Raw genomic sequence first — 14,718 nt, forward strand, 5'->3', positions numbered from 1 at the left:
GACCTGGTTCTCTGGCTCTACAACGGCTCTGCTGACCTGGTTCTCTGGCTCTAAAGCAGCTCTGCTGACCTGGTTCTCTGGCTCTACAGCGGCTCTGTTGACCTGGTTCTCTGGCTCTAAAGCAGCTCTGCTGACCTGGTTCTCTGGCTCTTGAGCAGCTTTGCTGACCTGGTTCTCTGGCTTTGAAGCAGCTCTGCTGACCTGGTTCTCTGGCTCTAGAACAGCTCTGCTGACCTGGTTTTCTGGCTCTAAAGCAGCTCTGCTGACCTGGTTCTCTGACTCTACAACGGCTCTGCTGACCTGGTTCTTTGGCTCTAGAGCAGCTCTGCTGACCTGGTTCTATGGCTCTAAAGCAGCTCTGCTGACCTGGTTCTCTCCCTCTAAAGCAGCTCTGCTGACCTGGTTCTCTGGCTCTAAAGCCGCTCTGCTGACCCGGTTCTCTGGCTCTAGAGCAGCTTTGCTGACCTGGTTCTCTGGCTTTGAAGCAGCTCTGCTGACCTGGTTCTCTGGCTCTAGAACAGCTTTGCTTACCTGGTTCTCTGGCTCTAGAGCAGTTCTGCTGCCCTGGTTCTCTGGCTTTGAAGCAGCTCTGCTGACCTGGTTCTCTGGCTCTACAACTGCTCTGGTGACCTGGTTGCGACAGATATAGGTGCCGATCACGATCCGGCAAAAAATATCCCCGTGCGACTCGTATCGGGTCTTTTTACCGTACGAATCGTACAAGTGCCGTACGAACTGGCAATCACGATTCGCATGGTAAAAAGTCCATACGAACCGCACTGGGAATATTTCCCCACACGTCCTCGGGTCGGAAAATGTGCCCGACACGTCCTCGGACGATTTACCTTACAAACGTGAAAAGCCAAGTCCGACCGAGGAATCACGATCCATCCCGTGCGTCCGAGCGTACAACCGTATGGAAAAAACACCGTCCGCACCGAACACCTATAGCAACCATGGAGACATGTGCCCGCATACGCGCCCAACACTCCCCCCAGCCCCCGTACGTCCGACACGTACCCCCCGTGTATGTACACCCCCACCCGTCTAGGTACACCCCAGTACGTTCCAGTCGTACCCCCACCCCAGTACGTGTCGTACCACCGTCAATGTACACCCCCCACCCCTGTACGTGTCGTACCACCGTCAATGTACACCCCCCCACCCCAGTACGTGTCGTACCCCCGTGTACCTACACCCAAGTACGTTCCAGTCGTACCCCCACCCCTGGACGTGTCGTACCACCGTGAACCTACACCCCAGTACGTTCGAGTCGTACCCCCACCCCAGTACGTGTCGTACCACCGTCAATGTACACCCCCCCACCCCAGTACGTGTCGTACCCCCCGTGTACCCACACCCCAGTACGTTCCAGTCGTACCCCCACCCCTGGACGTGTCGTACCACCGTGAACCTACACCCCAGTACGTTCCAGTCGTACCCCCACCCCAGTACGTGTCGCCCCACCGTCAATGTACACCCCCCCACCCCTGGACGTGTCGTACCACCGTGAACCTACACCCCAGTACGTTCCAGTCGTACCCCCACCCCAGTACGCGTCTTACCACCGTCAATGTACACCCCCCCACCCCTGTACGTGTCGTACCACAGTCAATGTACACCCCCCCACCCCTGTACGTGTCGTACCACCGTCAATGTACACCCCCCCACCCCAGTACGTGTCGTACCACCGTCAATGTACACCCCCCCACCCCTGTACGTGTCGTACCACCGTCAATGTACACCCCCCCACCCCAGTACGTGTCGTACCCCCCGTGTGCCCACACCCCAGTACGTTCCAGTCGTACCCCCACCCCTGGACGTGTCGTACCACCGTGAACCTACACCCCAGTACGTTCCAGTCGTACCCCCACCCCTGGACGTGTCGTACCACCGTGAACCTACACCCCAGTACGTTCCAGTCGTACCCCCACCCCAGTACGTGTCGTACCACCGTCAATGTACACCCCCCCACCCCTGTACGTGTCGTACCACCGTGAACCTACACCCCAGTACGTTCGAGTCGTACCCCCACCCCAGTACGTGTCGTACCACCGTCAATGTACACCCCCCCACCCCAGTACGTGTCGTACCCCCGTGTACCTACACCCAAGTACGTTCCAGTCGTACCCCCACCCCTGGACGTGTCGTACCACCGTGAACCTACACCCCAGTACGTTCCAGTCGTACCCCCACCCCAGTACGTGTCGCACCACCGTCAATGTACACCCCCCCACCCCTGGACGTGTCGTACCACCGTGAACCTACACCCCAGTACGTTCCAGTCGTACCCCCACCCCAGTACGTGTCGTACCACCGTCAATGTACACCCCCCCACCCCTGTACGTGTCGTACCACCGTCAATGTACACCCCCCCACCCCTGTACGTGTCGTACCACCGTCAATGTACACCCCCCCACCCCAGTACGTGTCGTACCACCGTCAATGTACACCCCCCCACCCCTGTACGTGTCGTACCACCGTCAATGTACACCCCCCCACCCCAGTACGTGTCGTACCCCCCGTGTGCCCACACCCCAGTACGTTCCAGTCGTACCCCCACCCCTGGACGTGTCGTACCACCGTGAACCTACACCCCAGTACGTTCCAGTCATACCCCCACCCCAGTACGTGTCGCACCACCGTCAATGTACACCCCCCCACCCCTGGACGTGTCGTACCACCGTGAACCTACACCCCAGTACGTTCCAGTCGTACCCCCACCCCAGTACGTGTCGTACCACCGTCAATGTACACCCCCCCACCCCTGTACGTGTCGTACCACCGTCAATGTACACCCCCCCACCCCTGTACGTGTCGTACCACCGTCAATGTACACCCCCCCACCCCAGTACGTGTCGTACCACCGTCAATGTACACCCCCCACCCCTGGACGTGTCGTACCCCCCGTGTACCCACACCCCAGTACGTTCCAGTCGTACCCCCACCCCTGGACGTTCCTGGCGCACCCCCAACACAACCTCCTAAGTACGGAGCGCACCCCATGCCCCAACATCACAACCGCATGTACGAGTCTTACAAAGCCACACACAAGGACAAAATCGTACAACCAAATGGCCCATGTACACACCGTACACACGCTCAAAACGCACGTACACAACCAGGACACAATAAAACAACACAAGAATACACCAGTCGAAAGGCACACAGCCACTAAACATGGCCAACAACCACTTAAATAACACAATCACTGACCTGCAACTGCCAAAAACAAACAGAGGCCCAATACACCACCACTCCTTATAACACACCCACCCAAAATTCAAAAACTGCCACACCCACCCATGGACCAATAAAAAGGGCCCACACACACAAACCATGAGCCTTTCCAACAGACTCACTGCTGCCAGACACCACAGAACCAGACTACAAGCTACACCACACCTTACACTTGCACACCTTCAAACGACCACCCTCACAAACACCCTCTCATCACATTCACACACACACACAACCATCCACACCCCCCCCCAACATCCACACCCCCCCCCACACCCACACCATCCCCACCCACACCCCTCACCATGCCCACTACCAAGAATCCAAAGTTCAGTCACCGAGAGTTGGAGGTCCTTGTTGATCAAATCCTCAGAGTCGAGCCACAGATCTTTGGAACATTGGTCAGAAGCACCAGCCAGGCAGCCAAAACAGCCATGTGGCAGACCATCGTCGATGCTGTGAATGCTGTTGCGGACACCAGGAGGACCAAGCAGGATTGCCAGAACAGGTGGTACGATCTGCGGAGGAGGGTCAGAGCCAAGAGGCAGGAGGAACACGACCAGGCCAACGCCACCGGAGGAGGGCCCTCCCGCAGAGCCGTACAGTACCATCCCTGGGAGGAGAGGGTGATGGCCATACTGCCGGTGGAGGCAGTTGAAGGAGTAGAAGGACTCCGAGACCCGGGTGAGTACACAAACAACGCACCTCACATGGGGGGAACTGCAACCACAACCAAAATTAATAACAGGCACGCAACCACCACAAGCCATCGCATTACTCAACCACACTCCATGAGCAGGCACATGCCACTGCTGCCACCATGCCCCATGCACCCAGCTGGACAATGTCAAGTCACAGGCCACAGAAGACAACAACACATGACACGGTAACCCGGATGGCGGGAGGCTGGGCACCAAGAATCACATAGTGCGACTCCAAAGTAGACAACAATGCCCTCTGCCCATATGGCCTAGGTCACAGCCAGACAAACACTGTGTCCCAACACAGGAATGACTTGCCAGCAAATGGCGGACGCCTTGCATCAACACATGGGGGTGAAGGCACTGTTTTGCACATGCCAGCAGCTAATGAACAGCCAACAGTGTGAAAGAGTGGCAGCACACACCACCACAGCAGCAGCGCACAGACACACAGCAGACAAAATGGGTGCCTGGAGATCAGAAACAAACTCACATCAACAGGCCAAGGGCCACTCAAAGATCTGCTAACAGTGTGTGCCCAGGAAGCTGGGCCAAGGTGACAGAGGGTGACACACGGAGGGAGGGAGAGGGGGACACAGAGGGAGGGAGAGGGGGACTGAGAGGGAGGGAGACGGACAGAGGGAGGAGGCTGACACACAGAGGGAGGGAGAGGGGGACAGAGAGGGAGGGAGAGGGGGACAGAGAGAGAGGGAGACACAGGAAGATGGACAGAGGGAGGAGGCTGACACACAGAGGGAGGGAGAGGGGGACAGAGAGGGAGGGAGAGGGGGACAGAGAAGGAGGGAGACACAGGGAGAGCAAATCAGTCCTTTGGTGTGTGGGAATGTCTGCCCGTCAGCAGGTGGACTGCGTGCATGTAGACAAGGGTGGCCAGTGCCAGAACCCCCCCTCTTCATCATGGCAAAACGCAGGGCCATGTTACAACCTGTACACGAGCACAAGGACAGCCACCTGCATCATATGAGTGTGTGGATCCACTCCATGTGCACATGTACAGTGCTACAAGGAAGGCGCAAATGCATAGCTCGGCACACATGCACACTCCACTGCTGACTGCAGTCACACTTGACGCAGCAAGTAAGACTGTGCCACACATAGTTAAAGGGGCCAAATTGGTGCCCAAGGGACACACACATGCACAAGTGCACTGTGAGTGGAATGCAAGACAGATCCAAATTCCAAGAGGAAATGTGCCAACTTTGTAACGGATGAAACATGGATGTTGCATGGATCAAACTTAACATTGTCTCTCTCACACACAGGTCAACGTCGTGCTGCACCCCCCAACACTGGGGGGGAACACTCACAGGACCCGGATCTGCAGGAGACCGATCCCACCGGCAGCGACCACTCTCACCACTCTGCGGACGACCCCGACCGACCTGGCCCCTCTGGTGTCCAACCACCTGCAGCACCTGCGTCAGGTACAACCGTGCCAACCACCACCCCCACTCCTGCCACATCCCAGGAGACACCCAGGATCCCTGCCCCAACACCACAATGCAGCCAGGCTCGCCAGGAGGGACACGGTGTCCCGGGCACCCAGGAGGAGGCAGGCGACAACGCCAATGCCACCCCTCAGGGGTCCCGGAGACCCCATGTGCCCACAAGTGCAGGCCAGACGCAAGTGGGCAGGGGTGGTGGGAGTGGAGGACGGCGGAGGCGCGAGCCTGACCAGTTGGCTGGGGATCCGGTATTTTCCCATGTCCGTAACATCCTGGACTCATACCGGCAGGACACCACGGGCATGGCCCAGGTTGTGTCCGTCCTCGAGGGGATCAAGGTCCAGCAGGCCCAGCAACATGCGGAGCTAATAGCCTGTCTACAGCTACACCAACGGAGGATGGAGGACAGACAGGCTCAGCAAGTGACGGCGTCCCAGGGGATTCACGCTGAACTCCGTCGGATGGCCAACACCATGGCCGACCCTCCCTGTGCCAGAAGGCGGAGAACATCACCACCCACAGGGAGGGATCATGAGGAGGAGGAGGAAACATCCGACGGAGCATCCCAGACGTCGTCACGGCCTGCTGCTGAGGTTCCCCGCAGGAAGCCGGGTCGTCCACGGAAAGGACCGTGAGGGTGGCTGCTACATCACCATCTCCCAGGACACCTGGCCTGGCACCTGGCCCACTGGAGCAACAGCATCACAGCATCAAGAGACATTCTCTGCCACATGGCCCTGCTGGTCACTGGCTGACCAATGTTGACAAAGACTGTGGCATGGACTCTGAGGATTTCCAATGGCAAGGACACCAACTCCCCTACTGAACTTTGGATTCCCTAATCCCGGAAAGCCCCTCACTTGGCCCCCCCCCCCCAATAATAAATCACACTATTAAGAGTAGATGCCTGCTGGTAGCATTATTACCTAACATGTGACTTGTACAGTCTAAACATGCCTGAGTCATCTGTTCACTTCAACCATCCACACCCTGGGGCCTGAGTCTGGCACAGGACACATGGGTCACAGTTTTCTAGGCAAGACAGACATGGAGCACCATACACACCCGTGATGGTCAGAACCAGCTGAGGGGGTGGCCGAACAACCGTGCTGACAGACACATTGAGTACAGCAACAGTCATGCGCAGAGGTCAGGGATCCTGGCCCGTGTCCTGGGGGGCACCCAGGTACGTGTAGACAGGTGGCAGAACCATGTCCTGCAAGCTTGAGTCCGGTGGATGCAGAGAATGGGGTCATGGACAACGTTGGATGCATGGGGATGGCACATGTCACAATACCCACACAGTCATGGACATCATGCCCATTACACAGTCTCAGCACACACACACAGCTTGCATCTTGCCACTCGACACATTGACACATAGCCACAATCAGGGAATACCATGCCAGACATGCAGGATGCACCGTGCCAACACACCAGCATTGACTGAGAAGAGGCACCTTGGAGGCATAGGGACACCTTTAATAGTCATGTGTTTGGGATTGCAGAGGCAACTTGAAGTACACATGAACACACCATGTGGAGTAACATGTGGCTCCAACACTGGCACCCCCCTTCTGCAGCACAAATGCGTGATAGGCATGGAACTGGCACACAAGTGTCGGATAACAGCTAAATACCCACAGCTGCTCACGGAGAGACCGCCATACACCATACATCCCTTGATGTGGAAGTCCCACGCCATGTCAAGACAATGTTAACCGTATGTGTCCGAGGGCAGTGTCACACACATTGATGCCTTCATCACAATCCACTATCCCATCACTGATGACTGACAACCAGGCAGCCCATCTATTCAGGTGTACCCAGCTGCATGTCGTGTCCCATGGGGATGCCACATGTCTGCAGAGGACCCAAACCCCGACCGGGGCAGTGTGCACACATCGTGAACAACTGCCACACCCAATACACCCCAGATGCATCCCTTACCCCATGGAGACTTCCAAACGTGTCCGTGCCTGTAACGCTGAGTCAGCCCACGATGCCATGTCCATGAGGAATATCAGTGCCACAACAATGCAACCAGCAAACGGCATGCGCAGGTACCTGGGGAAGAGAGACACACAAGAAGTCAGCCACAAGAAGCTCAGCCACTTGCATGTGCATTCACTCGACACATGTATGTATGACAACATGCTAGGTCACAATTATGCCTGGGGAAATACTACCATCACTGCCACCATCACTCCAGTGACACACCCACACACACCTCTGACCCACGTGCCATACATGCAGGTGGAGACACACATCACAACGCATGCCACACGGGGACCAATGCGTGCACACTCAGACCCTGGTACTCACCACTAAGCAAAGAAGTCGCGTATGAGCCGAGTCCGGATGTCCTCTTGCGGCTCCACATCCTCCACATCACTAGCCCCATTGCCAAGCCCTTCGTCCTCCACGGGTGGATGGTCCTCGTCATCTTGATCCAGGATGAGTGGCACAGCTCTCTCAACTGCCATGTTGTGCAGCATGCAGCAGACCATGAAGATTTTGCAGACCTTCGCCGGGGCATAAGGGAGTGCACCGCCGGTCTTGTGGAGGCACCGAAATCGGCTCTTCAGCATGCCAAACGTCCTCTCTATCACTCGCCTTGTCCGGCCATGGGCGGTGTTGTAGCGGAGCTGGGCCGGCGTGATGGGGTTGCGGAGAGGTGTCAGCAGCCAAGGCATGTTGGGATAGCCAGCGTCCCCTAAATGGAAAGCACATGGATATCGTTAGAACTGGCGAAGCGGTAGTGCTGCTCGGCCAAACAGAATACAGATCAGACAGACTGTACCCACCAACAACACATGCCCGTTCGTTGCGCAGCTGCATCATCATATCAGGCATCCCGCTACGCCTCATGATGTAGGCATCGTGTGCTGATCCTGGAAAACGAGCACAGACATGCGAAATCACCATGTTGGACAGACACACCACAAGGGCATTGATGGAGTGGTAGTGCTTCCGATTGCGGTACGCCACCTCCCGTGCGTGTGGTGGTACCAAACCTACATGTGTCCCATCTATGGACCCAATGACATGGGGCATCCCTCCCAGGGCATAGAAACCACGCTTGACCTCAGTCATCTGTTCAGGGGTTGGGAACTTGATGAAGTCATCCAGGTGAATCAACATGGCCTCCAAGAAATCATGCAGCACACCGCTGAACATGCTCTGGGACATGCCACCAACATGAGCTATGGTATATTGGAAGGTACCCGTGGCAAGGAAATGTAGGGCAGCCATTACCTTCAGCTGGGGTGTCAGTGCCGTAGGATACCTGTGCTGCGGTTGCAGGTGTGGTGCCAGTCTCGCCGTCAGCTCCAGAATCAACGGTTGGGTGAACCGGTAGAGCCGGATCGTGTCATTCTCCTGCATGGTGGCCAAGTCTGGAATTCTTCGGGCAACAGGAGGCGCTCTGCAGTAATTTGGAAGTGACAAGGAAGAGTGAGTGCACTACGAGAACAACTCATGTCTACTGAGCACATGTAAATCTGGCAATACACACATGCCTCATAGGGAGTCAGGCATGTGCTACATGCCCAGGACACGTATGGATGCAAGGTGACGCTCCTTCCAAGACCCAGCTACACACGGTGATTGAGAACCTCCCCATGCCACGCCATGAAAATAGCTGTGTCCCAGTGCAAGTGCACTGCCCGACGCAAGACAGGAGTGACATACACCCACACATCAGCAGAAGTGTGATGCTGATTGCAGATACTGGCAGCGGAACACTTGAGCCACAGGTCACATGACATTACACTAGTCCAGCCCACACACCTTGCCATGAAGGTGCACATGTCATGACTCCCCACACATTCCTTGTGAGTTTGCTGACATGGCCTTGTCACGCTACTCCGTGTCCCTTGCATACATGTGCACCTCACATCCGGTAACACATGTGGCATGGTGTTGGGAACAGTGTGCAATGACAATCTACACACAGCCACATGTTGGTTGCTGCAACGGCTGCAGCTTTTGAGGGTGCTACAACATCAACCCGATGTAACTCCCGGACACATATATGGCATAGTCACATTGTGCACTGTGGGTGGTGATGAGTCATGTGTCATGACCCCTGTACCGGGCATCATGGGACACTTCCGTGTGTTGGTGTCCGTGCCATGCCAGTGACGCTCATCCCAAGTGCGCAGTCCCACATGCACACATGTCAAAGGAGTCAAGGGCATGCCTGGCACACATTGCACCCTCACACAGTACACATGTACACATCTCATCATACATCTGGTGCCTTCTCCACTCAGGAGGCATGTTCCACATCACAGCCTGTGACACCTGTGCCCCACACATGTGGTAATGCACAGACGATGCCTTGGTGTCCATTCCTGGACAAGTATGTCCATCCATGGACAAGTATGTCCGCCCTATTCCGACATGTGTGTCGCCTATCACCACAGTGATGTGTAAAATCCGCCGTACTGCTGCTGAGAGGGCCTGTGCATGTTCCCAAATCACTGTGGGAGTGCTGCCGTATGTGTACCCATCGTGATGGCGAGCGTAGATGCGAGTGTACGGTCCGTACCACTACGGGTACGCATACGCGTGCAGACCCATAGTGATAGAGAGCGTAGATGCGAGTGTACGGCCCTATCACTATGGGTCTGCACGCGTATGCGTACCCGTAGTGGTACGGACCGTACACTCGCATGTACGCTCACTATCACTACGGGTCTGCACGCGTATGCGTACACGTAGTGGTACGGACCGTACACTCGCATCTACGCTCACTATCACTATGGGTCTGCACGCGTATGCGTACACGTAGTGGTACGGACCGTACACTCGCATGTACGCTCACTATCACTACGGGTACACAGACCCATAGTGATAGTGAGCGTACAGGCATTTGTACGGTCCGTACCACAACGAGTACGCATACGCGTGCAGAACCATAGTGATAGTGAGCGTACAGGCATTTGTACGGTCCGTACCACTACGTGTACGCATACGCGTGCAGACCCATAGTGATAGTGAGCGTACATGCGTGTGTACGGTCCGTACCACTACGTGTACGCATACGCGTGCAGACCCATAGTGATTTTGAACGTAGGCATGCATGTACGGGCCGTTGCCATGCATTTGGGGTGCCCTAGGGCCCGGAAACGCACCGTACCTGTGTGTGATTCTCCTAATTACATAGGGGACATGTATTAAGGCCTACATGCATGCTGGTTGTCATGGCGACCAGGTTCAAATTTCGATTTTGTTCTGGAAGGTGCACAGCAGAAGTCAGTTGGAATTCTTCTACTTTGTTGCAATGTGTTTGTGGGGCTGACATCATGCAGGAGAATGAAACCGATAGAGAACCCACAGACTGCTAGGTTTGAAGGGATTGGTGGAAACATAGGATGCAAATGTGAGTGACCAATCACTCTGTACTCCTGTGCATGAGACTGGGCAGAAGGCCACATATAAGGCAGCCAGGTCCCATGAGGGATTACTTGCCTGCACATCTTTGCATTTGTCGACCAAGCTGCTGCTACTGATTCCCTGGAACCATGTCAAGGGCTGTGGAGAGGACACAGCCATTCACCCTGGAGGAGAACATGGCTCTGCTGGATGTGATCCTCCCACAGTACCCCATGCTGTATGGGCGACCAGGGTATCAGGTGAGTGCATAGGCCACTGCCACAGACTGTCCCTATGTTGTGACTGTGTCTTCAGGCATTGTGACCCGGTGTGACACACATGCCATGTACTGTCGGGGGGGTACCAGGGGGGGGGTGCCTGATGTCTCCCAGCAGTGCCCTGAGACAGGAGGGGTGGGTGTGGAGTCCTTCCAGCAGTGCCCTGAGACAGGAGGGGTGGGTGTGGAGTCCTTCCAGCAGTGCCCTGAGACAGGAGGGGTGGGTGTGGAGTCCTTCCAGCAGTGCCCTGAGACAGGAGGGGTGGGTGTGGAGTCCTCCCAGCAGTGCCCTGAGACAGGAGGGGTGGGTGTGGAGTCCTTCCAGCAGTGCCCTGAGACAGGAGGGGTGGGTGTGGAGTCCTTCCAGCAGTGCCCTGAGACAGGAGGGGTGGGTGTGGAGTCCTTCCAGCAGTGCCCTGAGACAGGAGGGGTGGGTGTGGAGTCCTTCCAGCAGTGCCCTGAGACAGGAGGGGTGGGTGTGGAGTCCTCCCAGCAGTGCCCTGAGACAGGAGGGGTGGGTGTGGAGTCCTCCCAGCAGTGCCCTGAGACAGGAGGGGTGGGTGTGGAGTCCTCCCAGCAGTGCCCTGAGACAGGAGGGGTGGGGACCTATCACTAACAGCAGTGCCCTGAGACAGGAGGGGTGGGTGTGGAGTCCTCCCAGCAGTGCCCTGAGACAGGAGGGGTGGGTGTGATGCACAGTGTGAGCCTTGATCATTGATTGTGACATTGCCATCATTCCACCTGAGTACCCACTATGGCACGTACTGCCTTTTCCCTCACCAGAGGATGATGTCCCTATGACAGAGGTGCAATGCGTTGGCTGCATTACATGCCATGTAGTAACCAGCTATTATGTTCACATATGTCTCTCTGTGACATGTGGCTGGTGTATTGATGTGGTGTCACTTGTACTTCCTCACAGGTAGGCGCCTCTGCCAAGGAGCAGATCTGGCTGACCGCCGTCAGTGCCGTGAGGCGTGTGGATGGTCGGAGGCGGAGCCTGTCCCAGGTGAGGAAACGCTGGCAGGATATCCGGTGCTGGACGCGGAGGATTGCACGGCTCCTGCTGGGGGACTCACCTGAGAGCCACAAGAACCGCGGCCGCCGCCGTCTGACCCACCTCCACAGGCGTGTGCTGCCGGTGGTCTTTCCAGACCTGGAGAGGCGCTTACAGGCGATGCAGCAGGCGGAAGGGGGTAGGTACATGTGCGTTTGTTGTGTGTCACCGGCATTTGTAAGGGCTCAGTGGCATTAATTCACTGGCAGGGTTTAAAGGTGCTGTGCCCATCCAGTTTGCCCAAGTGTAGCGCTGCGCCCCTGCCACCCTTCCCCTCCTTGCAATGTGTTCCCTGGTCTGTGTGTAGTCACTCCTTCACAAGGTAATGTAGGCTGGCGCTTTGTCCACGAGAACAATGACTGTAGCATCATGGGTGGTGGTGGTGGGTAACAGGTTGTGGGACCTTGCCTGTGAACTGTCAAGTTCACTGCATGTGGGTTCCATGTCAGTTGGCACTGATGCTGGCTCCAGACATGGGAGTTGGTCTCTCATGTGTCATGCCTTACAGCGCGCATGTCCTATGTAGTGGCCTGTGACATGATGTGCATGAGTGTGCGCTACGCATAGTGCAGGGATGGTGACGTGTGTAGCAGTCATTCCCATTCAGCCATTCAGTAGCATGTAGTTGCGTGCCCAATACTGTCCCCTGGGGCACCTTATCCTCAGTGTTGTTTGTGTCATCATCAACGTGGACACTCTCACTGTCTACAGCGTAGGTTGTGCTCTGTGCCATTGTCCCCTGTCACCATGTATATAGACGTGCTATTATGTACAGGTGTCCACTGTGCAGCCTGACCTGATTGTCCCTCTTCATACTCACAGTTGCCAGTGCCTGTGTGTCTTGTTATACTCATCTGAGGATGGGCACTGGTACCTCATTATTTGTACAGGCGCACCTTTGCTGTTTTGCGTCCAATCTTGCCTTTTGCCTGCCACTGTGTTTATCACCCAGACTATGAGATGTTGGTGCCACCTGTGTCTCAGCAATTAGCATCGTGTGGGGGTTGCTTGGGGCGGGCAATGCCTATGTGTCAAATCCTGATTCCTAATTGCTGGGTCTGGACAGTGTGTGATGTTACTGGACACACACGCAAGGTGCAGTGACCGAGTTATGTTGGGCATGTTTGCAGCATTACCTATGCAGCATGTGTCTCAAGTTCATGGATATTGTCCCTGGTCATAGGTATTTTCACAAACGCTGTGTGGTGCAGAGGCAGTGCAGGATTGTCCCCAGGGCCTGGGTGCTATGTCAGACTCCGTTTCCTGTCATCAGCTATTGTCTCATGCTCTCCATGGTATTTCAGTGGCATGGTGGCTCAACCAACTGTGTTTCATGCCCTACATCGGTACCTTGTTTTGCAGATGTTAGGGATCTGCCTCTTCAGGCTATGCAATGTTGACTATGTAGATTGGACTCATGTGACAGATGTGTACAGGTGTCTGATTAATTTCTGTCTCTCCACCCTGCCCACAGCATCGTCGGGGGACACAGAGGGAGACATGGACACGGACCAGGCGGAGGGACCGAGCACCAGTGGCAGCCGTGACATCGGGGCTGGCACATCGAGTGGGACAGAGGCGGAGGATAGTGTGGCCGAGGACCTGTCGACTGGCACATCAGACTACGAAGCTGACAGGTCCGAGGAGGATGTCTCAGAGTTGGCGGAGGCTGCACCAGCAGCTGACAGTGGAACAACACCTGCCACCGCCCCCTCAGTTCCCACCAACCGCCTCCCACTTGCTCGTGTCCCTTCCCAGCGTGCCCGGTCACCGCATGTCTCCTTCCTGCCAGGCACCGCACCCCCTGCCCCTGTCTCCACTGCTGCCGCCAATGCTGAGTCCATGGACATCCAGCGGCAAATGCAGGTTGGTCAGGCTGCGATCCTGAATGTCCTCCATTCCCACGGGAAAACCCTCACCAACATCGAGGCATTCTTGGAGGGCATTCATTCTTTGCAGGCTGAGCAACGCAACTTGCTGAGGTCCCTAGACTCCACACTGACTGCAGCAGCGGGTCTCCTGCAGCGCGACCTCCCCCCACCTACCCCTGCCCCATCCACACTTCCCACTTCCATGCCTGTCCCACGTACACCCAGACGTCGGCATGCACCCACCACAACAGACACAGGCACCACACCAGCAGGGAAGGTCCACCGCACTCCTCCTGACACGCACACACAGGGTGAGATAGGCACACCCACTGGGTCGGGGGGCAAACGTGTGACACGCAGCCAGAGTGGGAGTCCGCATTCCACACAATCCACTCCCTCCAAATCCCCTCCCCTCAGCTCTCCTGGCCACATCTCCCCCAAGGACTCCTTCATGGCCGCTCTGTCCCTGAGCCCCACAGTTACGCCACCACGCAAGCGGTCAAGGAAGTCCTCGGTCAGGGTGGTTGAGTCTCCCCCCCTGTCTCCACCCTCCCCCGGTGGCGCTGCAACCCATCCCTCTGAACCCCCCCCCTCCTTGGGGCCTGAGGTCACTTCGGGTGCAGGGGACTCCCTGGAGGACCTTGCTAAGGTGTGTAGTGCCATCCTGGCCTCCGCCTTTGGCCATGACACACCCCCTGTGGTTGAGTCCTCCATCCCTGCACCC

General features: G+C 56.4%; 1 protein-coding gene across 2 annotated transcripts in view; it reads right to left on the reverse strand.

Moving 5' to 3' along the window:
- Nucleotides 1–14,718, reverse strand: part of LOC146859261 (ICOS ligand-like) — a 406,586-nt gene that overhangs the window by 75,431 nt on the left and 316,437 nt on the right. Inside the window, exons 1-2 of one of the 2 annotated variants that reach the window (XM_085649953.1) lie at nucleotides 7,733–8,196; nucleotides 7,358–7,474 (exon numbers count right to left, since the gene is read on the reverse strand). The exons of the other annotated variant lie outside the window; for it this stretch is intronic. The gene's annotated coding sequence lies outside the window, so the exon portion shown is untranslated. Of the gene's footprint in view, nucleotides 1–7,357; nucleotides 7,475–7,732; nucleotides 8,197–14,718 lie in introns of those variants that run through there. 2 annotated transcript variants of the gene reach the window in all.

This window comes from Triturus cristatus, chromosome 3_2 (genome assembly GCF_964204655.1).
Source record: "Triturus cristatus chromosome 3_2, aTriCri1.1, whole genome shotgun sequence".
NCBI lineage: Eukaryota > Metazoa > Chordata > Amphibia > Caudata > Salamandridae > Triturus > Triturus cristatus.